Source organism: Sceloporus undulatus, chromosome 4 (genome assembly GCF_019175285.1).
Source record: "Sceloporus undulatus isolate JIND9_A2432 ecotype Alabama chromosome 4, SceUnd_v1.1, whole genome shotgun sequence".
In the NCBI taxonomy this organism is placed as follows: domain Eukaryota; kingdom Metazoa; phylum Chordata; class Lepidosauria; order Squamata; family Phrynosomatidae; genus Sceloporus; species Sceloporus undulatus.
In genome coordinates this window covers 238,050,018-238,067,885 of record NC_056525.1, presented here as the reverse complement: position 1 = coordinate 238,067,885, position 17,868 = coordinate 238,050,018, and the positions used below count along the sequence as shown (strand labels likewise).

The window sequence follows — 17,868 nt, the reverse complement described above, 5'->3', positions numbered from 1 at the left end:
AGTTCTGAATCCTATCACACACACACTGCCCTCCATTACCCTTATATCTGGATTAAAATCCAGAACCGATCTACTGCTCTACTACCATGAGAGCCACCAGCTGCCACTAGCATATGGCTTCCAGGGCCACTCTAGGTTTTTTGGCTCATGAGACCGAAAACGCCTTAAGCATTTCTCCCCTCTACATCATTAATAACAACCCAATAATAAACTAACTGTCACCATGATGACCTTTCAGGACTCCTAAAATGTAATGCCTGAAACAGCCACCAGCAGGGCTGGCTCTGTGGGTTTCTCAAGGTTGTTTGGTTGACCACTGACGATGCTGAATGGATGCTGGAAGACTGATCCAACAAAGTTTGATTTGAATTACTATGATCTTGTTTAGGCTGACAAATCATATACCTATACATTATACCAGAAAATTCACTGGCACTCTCCCAACTTTTGTTGTTGTTGTTTTAAAGCTGAATGCCTATTTTGCTCCTTCCATCTCTAAAATTCTATTTCTTGGCTCTATGATTGCTGAAATGCTGCATTAGTCTTTCACACCTTTGCACTGTTGTATTTTCCTAATGTAATCAGTCTCAGGGGAAGGCAATGGCAAACCTCCTCTGAACAAATCGTGCCAGGAAAATCCCATGATAAGTCACCATAAATCAAAAATGGCTTGAAGGCATACAATGACAACAATAACTTTTGCTCCTTTAATAATAATAATTAATTTGTTTTATTTATATACCGCTATTCCAAAGATCATAGTGGTGAACAGCAAGTAAGCTAATCAGCAAGTAAGCTAATTTGCCCCCAACAGTCTGGGTACTCATTTTAGCAACCTCGGAAGGATGCAAGCCTGAGTCGAGCTTGGGCCCTTTTGCTGGTCTTGAACTCGCAACCTTGTGGTTTTGAGTGAATGGCTGCAGTACAGGCATTTAACCACTGCGCCACCAGGGCTCCAGCTTTACATTTGCTCACAGAGCTATGGGTGAGGAGACACACCAATACAGGCCATGTGAACATGTATGCATTTTCCCCATAGAGTGAAATGTTATTTAACAAGGGAGCAGTTAGATCAGAAAAACAAGATGTGGGGAAAGGAGACACACCTCACTCCTATTCAAATGCAGAGCTCATCTCCCCATTGAAGTTTGTTCTTTTTAAAAGCTGGGCGGTCAGTCACGAAATTCTCAACAAAGTAGAGCTTGAGTGTGGATTAAACTGCATTTCATTAAATAAATATAACTGCTATGAGACTGATTGCAGATCTCCTGGTACAATGTCTAGTTTGATTTGTAGCTGTGAAACTCACTAGATGACTTTGGTACAATTGCTTTATAAGAATTTAATCAGTTAGTTGGGAGGAAAAAATGAAGTTCATGTTTTCCTCTCTGTACCCTTAGCTTGTTTTTTTCTTTTTAAAAATAATAATTATAAAGTGTGTGTGTGTGTGTGTGTGTGTGTGTGTGTGTGTGTTTAAAATAGTGTCTGTTTTCTTTCTGGAACTCTTCTTACTATTGTTTCCTTATACAGCAGACAGGGCCTCAACTATCATCAAATAAATCAACAGATGAGCCTCTGAAATTAATATTTTAGGCTGTGCAAATGAGATGCAAAAGTCTACACAGAAAAGCAATGGTGGGAGAGGGAGAATTATTAAATGGAAACAGAGCAAAACAGAACCACTGAAGGAGCAAAGTGAACACAACCTGGCCAATAAATCATCTCGTGTTCCTTTTCTGTTGCAAATCAGAGCAGCCTTACAAACCTGCTTGCCCAATGGAAAATATTAACTACAGGACAATTTCACCATTTTAACTACAAATTTTCCAGGTAGAACTGGAAGAACAATAGAGGAGTGGGAAAGCCCTTCCAGATGCTTGGAGGCCGAAATATTTTCTGGCTGGTGTCATGCCGTAGAGACACATGCGAGCACATTGTGAAATGTTAGAGAGATCCAGTTACACAAAAGCATGTCTGATTGAGTTTCACATCCAGCCCAGAGCAAAGAAAGGGTTAACCCGAGAGGTTGCATGTTAACAGTGGAGATTATGGAATGTTTATCCAGCATTCAGATTTCCTGTTTAAGTGTTTGGATTTCCTGAAATCTCTACTATCAGTCCAAGGAGTGTCCAGTGTGAGTGGCCTTTTCTCCCCCCCCCCTCCACCCCATGAGCTTTTCTGCTCACATGGGTAGACTTTCCTTCCTGCTGCCTTCCCAATTGTATTTGTGTCTCCTTACCAGCCAGGACGTTTATGGATGCAAGTCAAAACTTTTAAACTCTAGAAAACATCTGTGGATCACTGGACTTTGGAAGTTTTTGTCATTCGAAAGAAGCAAGAAAATACAATACAACAATCTCGGGAATCTTCATTGTCACAATATGGTTTCTCCTTTTTTCCCCCCTAGCTGCCTGTGAGGAAGGGAATTTTTACATTTAAAACAATGGAATGATGGCCTTCATTTTGGCAGGCACTTCTGGAATGGGAGTTCCAACTGGACAAGTCTTGGTGAGTTATCAACACTGCTGCCTTTAGGGAAGGGGCATCAAAGGAAGAAAAGATTGGCACCAACTTTGTCTGTATTCTTCAAATCAGCAGTTTGAACCTGCAAATTATAGGCAATGAAACTGTTTGTTTTGCAACATTGATTTATATGTACTTTAACTGCCTGCAAATGCATGTGTTTTATTCCAGAAAGCTAGTGTTTAACATTGCTTAGAAAGGTCTCACTCTGAAAATCTATGCTTGGCCCAGTATTCCTCCTTACTTGGTGTGTGGGAAGTAAGTCCCATTAATTTTTAAGAACTGATCTTGTGAGCATGTTTTTTTATAGAGCTGGGTTTGCAGAGAAGCCACATGTTCAACCCCATTGCCTTGATATTGCCAGAAAGCTAGTATTCAAATTGTGTGTGTGTGTTTTCTCTCCTTCAAACAACTAGATCATTATGGATGAATGTTATTTGCATTCTTCCAAGGCCTGTTGCGGATCAGCTCCAGTTTAGTTTTAGCACAATGCACATGCCATGTTTCTTTCTGTTGTCTTTTCAAATATTTCTGAGTTAGAGAGAAGAGCTGGAGCAAATGCAAGGGGCCAAGAAGGGGCTGAGTTCAGTCTTATGTTTTCTTGCTGAGAACTAGGCAGTAGTAAAAATGTGAAGGAAAAGAAACCTTTTAGCTAATGCTGCAAACTTATATCAAAGAGAGAGAGATCATGTGGGGTTTTTTATACATATATAAAAAATTTATGAAATTAATCAGTGGTCTCAATTTTTACTTGCTTGACTTTCAAAGGGATTGTTTAGGGGCTGCTCCAAGGAAAAATAAATTGGCATCAAATGTTAAATACAGTGGGATCTGACTTACCCATACAATATTTAACTCCATACAGTTTCAAATTAGCCAATTTTTCTAAAGTACTGTAATCTGTACACTGTTTTTTGTTTTTTTGCATTTCCATATTCTGCAATTCATAGGTGAAGCTCACAATGACAAGAATATATGTCCAACTCAATATTTTCTTCCAATTTCCATTCAGTGATACATTCCTGACCAAGACCACTATCCTAAGCAATCCTTGGGAGGCAGATCTCATGTGTGTCTCTTAGACAGTCAGTTATGACACATTTTTACTCAAATGTAAGCTCTAGTGAATTCCATGGAAATTATTGTGGCCTTAGAATGCAGTTTGGGGTATCTCCTCTTGCTGTTGTGTATGCATATGCAATGGACAGAAAAACAGTTTGAGATGTGCTTAGATATGAATATAAAATGTGTGTCTGTGTGTGTAGGTACTTAACAAATGGAGAAAATTTCCAAAATAATCAATTATTCAAATAAAAATTGAATAATTGTTTTACATATGCTTGGATTTGCGTGACCTTGAGCAAGTCATATGCTCTCAGCCTCAGGGGAAGGCAGTGGCAGACCACCTCTCAACAAGTTTTGCCAAGAAAACCCAATAATAGGTTTGCCTTGGGTTCACCATAAGTCAGAAACAACTTGAAGGCATACAAAAACAACACACACATACCTTTTCACACACACATACAGTGGGCCCTCTCCATCCATGGGAGTTTGGTTCCAGGGTACCCCATGCATGAAAAAAACCATGGACAGTTGCTCCCCATATTATCCAACAGCAGCCATGTACATGCAGATACACACACACATACTTTTTATAGTCCTGTTCTGACTCTTTCTATTTGTTTTTCATTGTTTTAGTGAATTGTTTCTCTATTCTCTGATGAAACTGGCAAGATTGTAGGGAGGTTTTGTCAGCACCACCAAAAATGATTAACATTGTTGTGCTCCATTTTCCATTCTCTAACATTGCCGAGGTGATCAGAGTCCCCCCAAAGGCTGTTTTCTAGTCCTTGACCCCTCCAGACTCCCCAAAACTGCTCCCTTTCCCCCTTTATTCTGTCTGACCAAAATGGAAGGGAGAATTGTCTCTCCTGGAAGCCTCCAGGAACAATAACTACTGTTTTACTTGTTTTGTTGTTGCTCAAAAGTTGTTGGCTTTTTTGTTGTTGCTTTTTTTCAAAATAACAAGTAGAAAATTTTAAGCAATAATTTAGAGATTGCATCAGGGTCTGAGTGTTGGATAGTAGGAGCCAACATTAGGGGGAAATCTTCTGCAGTATTGGAAATGTGATAACTTTTGTTTAAAGTCTGTCTAATTCTCTCATGTCTGTAAGTTTTATTAACCAATCCTCAACTGCGGGAATTTAAGTTTCCATTTTTGTGTGTAAAAAGGTATTGCTGCTGAAGTCATATATAAAATTACTTTGCAGTACTTCTTCTCGACCTATTTATTAATCATGGGCATCATATTGAGTAGATAAAACTTAAGGTTGGTAGGTGGTGTGATTCCATGAACCAATTGAACATTTTTGTCCAACAAACAATATCCATATTCATTTCATGTTCTGGAACTGGCATTGTGCAACTACCATACAACTCCATAAGCATACAGTTATGCTTTGAAACCTATGCGGGCCTATGGCTAACATCTTAATTTGTTCCCTCCTGTGTGGTTTTTAACACCTTGCCTGATGAAGATGCCAATGGACCTTCAAAAGCTTTCAACATGTATATTGTGCATTTTGGTTGGCCCAAAAAGGTATCATTGTTTAGATGTTATTGGATTTACTCTTGAAACCTGTTCACATCCATCCATCCATCCATCCAGCCACACACACACACACACACACACACACACCCCTACCTCTTTAGACTAGTGAGGGTTTGTGGTTTCTTTGCCATTTGCCAGTTTATCTGTGTCTGTTTTGAGGCCTCTCTCATCATCTTATGTTTGCCTGGACTCCCAAATCATGTTCAGTGGTATTCAGGCAGAATTAGCATCAACAATCCACTGTAATACTCTTAAATCTTGGAATCTCAAGATTTTTATATGGGAGAATGAGTAGGCTCTCTGCTGACCATTTAGCCTATTTTATTAAAATGGACCAAATAGTAAATATACATATATACACTCTGCTTAGGGACAAATATAGACTTTTCATTCCCTAGACTAGTTTATCAGTTCACTTTACATTTCATGGAAGACATTATACATCTTACAGCATATGCTTTCATGGTGGTTTTAAATATGAGGTATCATACATCTTACAGAGGTCACCTCAGTGTAGGATGCTGGACTTTATAATATAGATTTCATGGGAGGAAGAGCTGCAGTGTTAACAATGACCTGGAGTTAAGTGAAATGCTGCATGCCATTCATACTTTGCCATATTCCCATAGAAAGGTGGACTATATATATAATGTACATTTTTTAAAAAATCCTGACATTTTGTATTTCCAGAATCTCCATTGGGCTGGATTCATGAAATCTCTTATATGAAGCATCAACAAAAGGTATATAATATGTAGCTCTAATTCACATAATAGCTCTAATTGCTAGAATATCAAGGGGAACATTATCAAAGACCTTACTGAAATTAAGATATATTACATCCACAGCATTCCCTTCATCTACTAAGCTTGTTACTCTCTCAGATAAAGAGATTAAGATTAGTCTGGCAAGAGTTGCTTTTGAAAAACCCATGTTGACTTTTAGCAAACATGGCATTCTTCTTTAAGTGCTTACTGATAATCTGTTTAATTATCTGCTCTGTAATCTTTCCTAGTATTGAAGTCAAGCAGACTGGGTAGTAATTGTTTGGGTCCTGTTTTTCCCTCTTTTTGAAGATGGGGACAACATTTGCACTGCCACTTTTCTTCTCCTGTATGATTTTGACATTTTTGCCTGATGAAGAATCCAGTGAATCTTCAAAAGCTTGCATGAAGTATTTTTTTCCATTTTGGTTGGCCAATAAAGCTATCACTCTTACGTGGATTTGGGGTATGGATGGAGCATCCTAGCCCCTTTTAAAAGATTTTGATTAGGTTGGCCTATGCTTTTCATTCATTCCACTGGTTCCCACTGAGAGGAGCCCCTTTTGGGTAGTAGCAATTGCAGGCTTAAAATAAGAAGCACAGTGAAACCCCAGCATCTGTTTGGTGGAACTGCAATATTCCTGAGAGAATCACTATTGCTAGCAATAGATTATCATCTCAGAGACTCTCTGGAGTTCATCTGATTATCTTTGATCAAAATATCTGGCAAAAAGAGCCCTTTTTCAGGGACATTGCCAAGGAGTTCTGGTTTTGATTAGGGTGAATATACTGTGGGAACAGGCTTTCTGGTGGTATTTTGGTATTTCCGCTTTGGGTCACACCCTACCCTAGCAAATGTGGAAGAGAAGACTTTGCTATTCAATTTGTTGCATGTATGTTCTTTGCCATAAGTATTATAACTTTTTCATGGAAACTTAGCTGGTCACAGATGCCTTACTGAAAAGGAGAAGCATCTCAAGATGCTCAAAAGATAGGCTGTTTATGTGTCTTGGGGATTTTCTGCATGATTTTCAGATAAAAATTACCCCAAAATTGCACACTAGGTTTTTTTTTTAAATGGTGGTCTAGGAGGCTTTTGGGGGGGGGGGGTGTCAATGAGCCACAAAAGTGGGGCCCAGGGGCTGTACACGGGCCACACTCTTCCTGCCCCCATTTTAGCATAGTTTCCAATATTTCACAGATGAAAATTGAGTCCTGTGTGCCCAAGCAACAGCAAAGTATGGTTGAGATGGCAAAAGTTATAAACGGGGAAGAAAATGCAAGCTAAGAGAGGCTGCAGCAGTTTGCTTTTGCTTGACAGGGAAGGGCAAGATTCTACCTCATCTCCCTGCTGCTGAATTAAAACTATGCTTCCACTTTGAACTCAGTTTGCAGTGACTGAAATAAGCTGAGAACAAGGAGGAATGTGGGAAGAACAGAAAGAAACTGGGACATTTTAAAAGCATCTGAAAGAGTGGGGCAACAAATCAGGACTGTTCCTTCCAGTTCAAAAGAGTGAGAAGGTATATATTAGTAGATGCATTGTCATAGTTTGGTGGTCACTTTTGTGGAAACTGTTTTTAATCTCTCCTTAGTTGGCTAGAAAGAGCCTTTTTGGAGTGGCCCCTTTGTAGTGGAATGTACTTCCTTGTAAGATCCATTTAGCATCATCATTATATACATTAAGATGTCAGATTAGGATCTGCATGGGACCCCTGAATTTGGAGATTTTAGCTCATGGCTAGGAAGGGGAGAATTAAAATTTCTTTTCCATGGGCTGTAGTCGATCTAGCTTGTTCAGGGGAAAAACCCATTTTAATGTGGTGTATCCCTGATCCAAATGAAGGAGCTGCAGAACAGGGATTCTACAACCAAGGCAAATGGGGTAATATGGGCAGAATTCATTTGTGATTCATCAGAGATTCAACATGGAGAGGAAAGGCGGCCATCTACCTCTCCTTTCTCCATGGTTCTAATTCAAATGAATTGTATATGGGGGGGGGGGGGGAGAAGGAAAGAAAGGTTGTTGAAAGGTTGTTTACTTTGGCCTTCAAGTGACAGGGGATATCAGTCAACTAAAGAGTTAAATCAGTGGGCTAGGACTATACTTTTTATTGGATTTTCAATCTATTGCTGTACTATAACTGGATTGTTTACTGTAGAGAAAGAGAAAATTGCATACATGGTAGCATGCTTGTGTTTTTTAAATTAAATTGTAAACTATCTCCCACTTCTAGTTGGCGCCAATAGCAATCTGCACATTTATTTTTAATGACGCATCAGTTTTGCAACTGGTTCTGCTTATTTAATACGTGTGTGTGGAGAGGGATACAAAGCACAGAGAGGGAGGTGGAGGGTGAGACTGCATAACTGTATGTAAGTCACATACTTTTTTGTATATATAATATCCTACCTTTCATCCCATATGGGATCCATAAACTAAACAATATGTCCTATATATATGAGGAAGAGTTAGGATTGAGAGCTGATACAATATTCATTATCCAAATACACAACCCAGAATTTGAAGGAATGCCTGATTGTTAGGGTCTTTATGTACTTCTGTTTTGTGCACTACTGCCCACAGTGGCAGAGTGGGTAAGTATCAGAGAAAGAGCCTTCTCTGTAGTGGCCCCTCATCTGTGGAATATCCTTCCTTGGAAAATCCATTTAGCATTGTCATTATATGAATTTAGATGCCTCATTAAGATATTTTCCTTCCAGCAAGCATATAATCTGTAATTGCTGCTCTTATTATCAGTTGACACATTTATTTATAGCTAGTTGTGAATCAGGACAGCTGGCCTAATGGCCTCAGCATGTTCCTTTTAAGGACAGCCAAAGCTTTTCCTGTTCTTTCGTAGCTGGCGTTTGGAGCTATGGAGCTCAGAACTCAGAGGACTGAATTGACTCTTGGTCTTCAGAAGTATAGATTTACACCACTGTTCAGGGGGAACTTCACATATACACTGACAGGATTTGGACAGGTGACTAATCAAGAAATAGATCTTGGAGTCATATTAGATTGCAAAATCTAAACTTCAGGCCAGTTATGAAAAAGGGAAATTCTATGCTAGGAAAGATTAATAGGAAAAAGATTAAAAATAAATAAATCTGCCACTATTGTAAAGCTATTCTGAAAATCTATTGTTCAAATACATACAGAATGTTCTGTACAGTACCAACTGCTGCATCTCGAAAAAGATGATGTAGAATTTTAATTGGTACAGAAAAGCAGAAAATCGAGCTGAAAGGTGGAGTCATCAGGGTTCTGAACCCCACAAGCCTGAAGTTCATCCATTCTTCCAATAGGACTTTATTGTTATCCTTCTACAGCCTTTCCACAGTTGTGGCATCCAGAAGTTGACTCCTGATGAAGTATCACTAAAAGTTTGTCTTCACTATAAAGTTATAGCAGTTTGATACTACTGTACTTTATAGCATTCATGACTATGGAATCATGAGATCTATAGTTTAATGAGGGTCTGTCACAACCAGCAGGCTACCAAGTTCAGAAATCCAGACTTCAGCAGTTAAAGCCTATATGTGAATTAAAATAAATAAATATATGAGACCTAAATCATGCCTAGAGCACCTTCAATGAAATCCAAAGGTCTTAAATTAGGTATGGTTAACATGGCCTATTGATTTCAATGGGTCTACCCTAAGCAAGATTAAGGGCCTTTCCAGACAATGCCTTTATTTCGCAACCACCCTGCCTCATTCACGCCGTTTTATTGTCCAGGCTTTCCCATTGCTCTTCCCTGTGTAACTGCTGCTTTCCCCACTGTTCTTTCCATCTTTTATTTTGCAGTGTAAAATTCCATTAAGAAGGAGGAGAAGGAATAATTACACAGTGCCTTTTGATTGGTAGTGCAAGGAGCCATTCATCTGGAAGCATCCTAAGGCTAGATCTAACCCATCAATTTCAAGCCTAAAACTGAAATCTTGCTAAATTATTTCCAAGTGTTTCCAAGTGCTGAAGAGTTGTTAAATTGTTTCAGGGTGTTCCAAATGGTTTTCAAGTGCTTTAAAGTGTTTGAGTTCTTTGTAGTTGTTTTTCAAAGGTGATTTTTATAGATCTGCCAATATCGGAACGTTAGAAATACTTTAGAAGGCCAAGATGGCATAGTGATTTGAGTCCTGAATTACAACTCCAGAGACCAGGGTTCAATTCCCAGCTTGGCTGTGAAACCCACTGGGTGACCTTGGGCAAGTCTCACTCTCTCAGCCTCAAGGGAAGGCAATGGCAAATCTCCTCTGAACAAATCTTGCCAAGAAAACCCATGATAAGGTCACCTTAGGGTCACCATAACACGGAAATGATTTGAAGGCACACAACAACAAAGAAATACTTTTATGTTCCTAATGTAATGTGTTATTTAAAAAAATAAATAGCAAATAAAGGGCAACATAGTTCAGGCTTCTGAACCAGAAGTTGTAAATGTTATTGTTCTGGACTTACTTCTGAGAATGGTTATTTATTATTATTATTTAAACTATTATTATTTAAACTTTCCCCAAGGAAAGTAAGCTGAGGACAAATGGGAAAGTGGGAAGAAGAGAGAAAAATTAGGACATTTTAAAAGCAGCTGAAAAAGTGGGATGACAGATGATCAGTCAAAACTCTATGCCAAACTGGGAGTTGGAAGATATGATATTATTGGACACTTTCCCGTTTCTTGGCTTGTTGGAACTTTTATTAAGATTATATGTTTTTAAAAGCACTTCAGAGTAGTCTCCACAAACTTTCAAAAGCAAACAAAATGAGTCTGAAAAATAAATGAACGAATCACCGCCCAGGTGTCCTGCAATTTAACTGTAAAGGAAGTGCCTAGTAAGAAAATAGACCATCTCCTATTATATTTTATCCTGTCATTTTCCCACCCTGGGGACTCAAGGCAGCTGATTCAGTATAAGAACCAGACCAGATTTAAAACATACAAATTCATCAATAAAAACATATAAACATTATTGTAAAAAGCAACTTAACAACCTATAGAATTGCAACCATTTTAAAACATCTCACCTGACTCCTTCCATGGCAGCAGCAGAAGGCTGACTTATTTCAACAGGTATTTGTGTGTGTGTAGGGGTGGGTGCTTTCAACTCACCTGCCAAATTATGGTGGCCCCATAAATTCATAAGGTCTTCTTAGGCAAAGAATACCAAGAGGCGGTTTTGCCAGTTCCTTCCTCTGAAATATAGCCTCCAGTACAGGAAATTTGTTAGTGGTCTCTCATCCAAGGACTAACCAAGGCTGACTCTTTTTAGCTTCTAAGATCAGATAGGAGCTTGTGCTTTTAGGGTATGTAGTTCATATCAAGAGGCCTTTGGGAACTGACAGATTAAGAAGAACGGGGTTTCAATAATTGTGCTGTCCTTATTTCTTGTTTCTAAATGGTGGAGTTTTTTAATTTACTCTAGTTGTATTTTAATTTGTCCATGTTTTTATTTATTTATCTGTTTTACTTTTTAAAGCTACCTTGACTCCTAGGAAGGAAGCCTAGATAATCATAATAAAACAAGCAGCAGACATGCCATGAAATGACACAGTAGAATTCTGCAATGACTGAACAGACTGTACTATATTGAAGGGGTCATATTTTATGCTGGCCGAGCCAGTGTGGTGTAGCTGTTTGAGTGTTGGACTACGACTATGATTTGAATCCTGACTCAGCCATGTAAACCCACTGGCTGACCTTGGACAAATCACACACTTTCAGACTCAGAGAATGGCAACGGCAAACCCCCTCTGAAGAAACTTGCCAAGAAAACCCCATGATAGGTTCACCTTAGGTGACATCATAAGCTGGAAATGACTTGAATGCGCACAACATCACATTTTAAAAAAATATTTCCCACTTTTTAAAAAAAATGCAAGATGAAAATATCAACCCACCTTGGGTTCTTTCTGGGAGAATGGTGGCATGCAAATAAAATAAAATAAAATAAATCAATTGCACAGACAAAGGTTTGGCATAACCCTTTCCTTGCAGTTCTACTACTTCTGTTGGAAGGGTTTTCTTTATGGAGAGGAACATTCAAAACAGACAAGTCTTGCCTGTAGCCTGAAGGTGTGCATGCCATATTAACCTCCTCAGCAGTCTTTTGCTCCATCCTGCTGTGTGTGCAACGTCACCTTGAAAGACATTGGAGCTGGAGGGTTGCCTGGTAGGACAGTTTGAAGAGGAGAGGGGATTGCCATCAGAGAAACTCCAGGGAAGTGTGTCAGCCCATGCATTGTATGAGATGCATATCTCAGTTACATTTCCTTTTAATAATTGAATGGGTCAGCAGGTGTCCTGCTTCTCTCTGCCAAAAGGCAGTAACCCAATCTGTACCAAAGCCTTCTGTGAAGGGGAGCAAGAAGGCCACTCATGCACAGAAAGCAAATTTTCAGTAGGCACCAACCAAAGGACTTATCATCAGATTATGGAGCTAACAGTTAATTTTGCCCTCAGCAATGTTGGTAGAAAGTTGTTTAGTTTAATACAGGTGGGCCTCCATATCCATGGATTCTGCATCCATGGCTTGAAAATATTCTAATAAAAAAATCCAAAAAGCAGGCCTTAGTTTTAGCCTTTCATACAAGGGCCACCATCTAACTATGCCACTGTATATAACGGGACTTGAGCATCCACAGAGTTTGGTATCCATGGGAGGTCTTGGAACCAAACCCAGCAGATACAAGAGCCCATTGTATTTGGCATTTTGAACAGAAGAAACCAGATACAGAATTAAATTATGCTAATGGAATCTTATTCCTCTGAAAGAGATCTTCCTGCAACTCTAGATATTACCTGGATTTTTTTTAAATGACATGCTTTTTTTTTTAAAAAAAAAATGCTTTTAAGTTGTGATAAGTAGAATTAATGAATAGATAAAATATATGAAATAAGACATTTCTAAATTAAATTATGGACAAGTAACACTAAGGGGAAGTAAGACTGTTTGAACAAAGTGGGTGGAGATATGTGTGGATGTAATGTAATCATGCATACAAATGAAGTTTTATTTTTATAGTATGTAAGAAATTAATAAATATGTTTTTTTAAAAAAAAATTGAGAACATCATGAGTTATTGTACACATCTAGTTTTAAACCCTGTAGAAATGTTGTCAGTAAGTATGGAAAATACTGAGGTACATGGTCTATTTCAAACCAGGTATGGTCTCAATCCTATCTCAAGGTGTTCTGAATTGAACCTTGGACCTTCAACATGCAAGTGATAGTCTCTACCACTGAAATACAAACTATTTGAGTGCATCTACACTGTAGAAATAAGGCAGTTTGACATCACCTTGACTTTAACTGCAGTGGCTTGATCCTACAGAATCCTGGGATATGTAATTTTGTGAAGCACTCTTTGGCAGAGAAGGCTAAAGACTACAAATCCTAGGATTCCTTAGGATGGAGCTACTGCAGTTAAAGTTGTGTTGAACTTCACAAGTTCTACAGTGTAGATGCACCCTTTATCTCATGTCTAAGATATTAAGATAGCATTAAATGCATCTGAGGAAGTAGATTTTAGTCAATGAAAGCTCATGCTGCCAACTTCTTTCTTTCAGTTACTCTCAAAGGTGATACAAGATCTCTCTGCTAGGATACTAAAGTGATATTTGATGGAGGAAATGGTCCTGCCATTATTTCTTCTAGATATTTTCCTCTTGCTCTTTGTCTGGTAGTAATATGATGGTTGTAGTACTACTACTACTAGTGGAAGAAGAAGTGCCAGTATTTAATTTTAAAAAGTCCATTCCACAGTAACAAAGATTACATGCAATCACAGGTTCTCCCAATCATCTAAAATTGGGCCACATGCAGGCCCTGGACCAAACTTTTGAAGCCCTGCACTTGTCTCCCCAAGCTGCTCCACCTTCCATATTAAAAGAAAATAATTTGTGTGGTTTTATCTCAAAACAATGAAGAAAACCCTTCAAATATGTGAAATTGTGCAAAACACCTCCCACCTCCACAAGCACCCCAGAACTCCATAATATCCCCAAGTATTTCCATTTTCTTCTGCAATCCCTCTCAAAAAGGGATAGGTAGTGATGTAATGTCACTTTCTGTGATCATTTTGAGAGGTGCTGCAGAGGGAAATAGAGGTATTTCAGTTTGCTTGGAGGTGTGCAAACTATGGGGAGATGGGGTACCGGGAGGGGGGGAGACTGTCCACTGGTCCCCACACACTTGACCACCACTGGTTGAAAGGGTGTAATACAAAAGGAAAATAGGGTGGGGAGGGAAGAAAGGAAAGGCAATGTCAAGCTGATGTTCTTAATTATTTTGTAACAGTAAGGAAGGTCTTACAGTTCTACTGTGAGCTAGTAAAAAACATGAAATCCTTCTGCAAAGGAATATGAAGCAATGAGTAGGATAGTCAATGATAAAATGCAGTGAAATGAGAGTTGGATTTTTATTTTTTATTTTTTCAGATGGACAGCTTTGGGTTTGCAATAAAAGGCTGTGCCAGAAAAGACATGCTGCAAAGATGTTGCCAGGGATGGGAAATGGCAGCCTCTGAAGGGGGAAATTCTTGGGCTTATTTGAACCCAATTTGTGTTGTGTTGAGGATACCAGAGACTAAGAGACTTGGATTATCATTTGATCCATCTAGGAATTTACAGCAAGAAGTACCAGAGTGAAAAGAAGTGGCGACACAACAGCTGGTATGTGTTGGGCTCAGCTCCAACATAACAACATCCACATGGCTTTTTAAGAATTCAGACCAGTTGGAGACAAACCAGAATAAGAGATCTGCAAAGTCTAAAACTTGAAATATATCCCATTCTGAACATGGATGCTCTGTATCTAACAAGAACTAAACAGATTCATAGAGGATACTTGTAATGATGTTAATTAGACATGAAAGATGGATGAAACCTTCATATGCCGAGGCCATAGATCTTGGAATACCAGGTCCTGAGGATAAATGGAAATGAGGATAACTGTCTTTATAGAGATCGGCCCGTAAGCTCCTAAAACAGGCACAATTGCCTCCCAGGACCTCAGAGCAATGTATTCATCTGTCCAGGAGCCTCAATACCAACAACACACTTCCCTCCTGCAAGATATGTAGTAGCTAAATGGCTAAACATTCCTCTGAGAGCCCTGATGGGGTATTTTCCCCATCCTGCCTCCCAACCTACCCCCATAAAGTCATCGTAATTTTAAGTGGGAAAGCCTTTAGTGCCTAAAATGGGTCAGGTGAAGGGAATGGGATGGTATCACCAATCACACCTCTTACAATGTATGATTCAAGAGGAAATGAGATGTCAGCAATGTGGGGGAAATCAAAGGGGTGGCCAATGCAGTATAAATACATTATGTATTAACAGGATAGTGAATAAAGATCAACAGAAAGCAAAGTCACCGACTTTTTTCATCTATCTCTTTAGCTACAACAATTAGCAAGCTGAATGCTTCACAAGCTAAACATTAGACACTAAAGTAGAAGCTATAGATCAAGGTACATCTTGAGGGGTTGACTGAAAAATTATCTCCCCAAGCTGTAAAGTTAGGTCAGCCTTTGTTACACAATCACTGTCAGGGATTTGAAGGGTTAAAAAACACAGCACACAGGGAAATGCTTAATGTGTGTGTGTTTGGCCATGAGCATTCAGCAGAGTGGCAAGGTTGATCAGCACAGCTGAAGCTCATTGGCTCAAGGACACTTCAGTGCCCAAGTGCACGTAGCCATGGATGATGAAACCATGTGTCTAGATTGCACAGGAGACACATGACATGGCTACACACCTGAACTCACTGGGTTTGAGAGACCACATGGTCTGGAGACTATATAAGCCCAGGGGTTGCAAGGGTGTGGTGTGAGTTTGTAGAAGGAGTTGGATTGGTATGTTTTGGAGTTTTAGAGATCTAGTTTTGTATAATAGCACTGTGAATAAAGAGCACTTTGGGAGACTTAGTTTCTCTGGTGGTTTATCAGAAGAAGCTATAGCATCGGTTTGCTGTGTGTCCCCGGAGGTTCCTGCATTGTTGCAGTTCCTGGAAGACATCCAGTTGCTGTCATCCCAACTTGAACTTTGGAGCCATGCTTCGGCTTCTGGAAATTTGCCAGCTCTGCTCCAAGGGTCTGATTTAACTCCAGGACTCGTTTGAGTTGCTGACAGTGGTTGTTGGACCCCAGCAGTTGCACTGACAATCACAATTCCAAATGCTGCTACCACCTATGGAACAGGTTAAAGAGGTTAAATTTTCTTTTGCCTTCTTCAATCCATTAAAGACATGGAGGGATGGGTAGTGCCTTTACATGGTTTAGCCAATAAGTGGCACTGGACCTAACAATGTTGGGGGGAGTCAGGCATTTCCTGTGTTCTGTTCTTGTTGGATAGATACAATAAAATTCTTGTTGAAGCCTTAACCAAGTGCCCACCAGATGTGTTGGACTACATCTTCCATAATAGCCAGCCAGCATGGCAATTAGGTATAATGGGCATTGTAACACAACACATCTGACAGGCATCAGGCTATTGAGGGCTGCTGTAAGGCTTCCATGACAGTAGTGGTGACTGATGGCTTCCACTGGGTGCATTCAGTTTTAGTTCAAACTTTAATAGAACTTTCCAAGATGCTGTTGATGTTCAGCACCTTGGATAGCTCTTTTAAAATTCAATCGAAAGTCCGGAGTAGATTCACTACCCCACTGACATGGAATCTAGCAGCCATCAAGGCATGACAGGGTGTAGCAGAATGCCACCTTACTTTCTGGCAGAGCTCTTTATTTATAAAGCACCTATTTTTTTCCCATCCAAAATGGTCCCTCAAAGGACTTTACAACAGAAGAATTAAGAACCTACTAATACAGTGGGCCCTTTGTATCTACTGTGGTTTGGTTCCAGGACCCCTACAGATACCAAACCTCTAGATGTGCCAGTCCCATTATATACAATAGCATAGGAAAATGGTATATGTTGTATAAAATGGCACTATCAAGGTTTGCTTTTTTTATATTTTTTAAAAATATCTATTTTCAAGCCACGAATGATTGAATCCATGGATGCAGAAACTGTGGATATGGAGGGCCAACTAACTGTATAGTCAAACAAGCACTGCTATTAACCACAGTACAAAATAGCACCAGTTGAACTGGAAATTTAACATTGAGAAATTTAAGCAGCATGGAGGAATTAGAGTAGCAGTAAAACAAGCAGTCATACCAAGAAAAGATGCAAATAACAATGGAGCAGGCAACCAATTATTAACACTAAACACTAAAATGTAAATTAAGGAAAATATTCTACAATACTGTCTTAGGCAGAGTGAGGCAACTTTTCCAACATCTTTTGTGGATATCACACATTATTATGGAGCAGGGGAGCTCTTGTCTTGATATCCCAGGGACAAAGGAAGGATGGAGGGGGGAAATGGGGAGGTAGGAGTCAAGAAATGTCCCCTCTTCCTGAACATAAAAAGAATTTGGCAAAAAAGATTTATGAGCCAGAACACCCTTATTTGATGTTCGGAAAACCATCCTGCAAAAACCATACAGATTTACCTTTCCTGAAAGATTTCTCAAACATATTTCACATGCTTTCCGACATGGAAAAGTCCACACTTCAGTAACTAAGTATTCCAGTAGATATTGTAAGTAGATATTGTATTTATTGAATATCTTCCAACATGCACAGTGGTGTTTAAAATCTAAGAAGCTAAAGCACTCAAGATGGATCTCTTCCGGCAGGCCTTTCCAACTTAGTTACCCTCCCCAGATATAGAGATATTGTCCCTTCATTTGTCTATTCTTCCCTGCCTATGTTTCTGCCTTTTAAAAATGCTTTTAATGTTTTTAATGTTTTTATACTATTATTGTTTAATTCTGTTTTAGTACTGGGTATGGGGGAGCAGTAGGTTTAGGGTTTGATTTTTAACTCTATTGTAATTGATGTATTTTATTGTTGTAACCCACCCAGATTCTTCGTGATTGGGCGGGCTATAAATAAATCT

General features: G+C 39.2%; 1 protein-coding gene across 5 annotated transcripts in view; it reads left to right on the top strand.

Annotated features, from left to right (window-relative positions):
* The first annotated feature begins 2,130 nt into the window (after nucleotides 1–2,130).
* Nucleotides 2,131–17,868, top strand: part of ASAP1 (ArfGAP with SH3 domain, ankyrin repeat and PH domain 1) — a 194,817-nt gene continuing 179,079 nt past the window's right edge. For 4 of the 5 annotated variants that reach the window (XM_042466317.1, XM_042466315.1, XM_042466316.1 and 1 more), the window contains exon 1: nucleotides 2,131–2,508. The gene's annotated coding sequence lies outside the window, so the exon portion shown is untranslated. Of the gene's footprint in view, nucleotides 2,509–5,824; nucleotides 5,878–17,868 lie in introns of all 5 variants that reach the window. The other variant, XM_042466313.1, reaches the window with a different exon arrangement.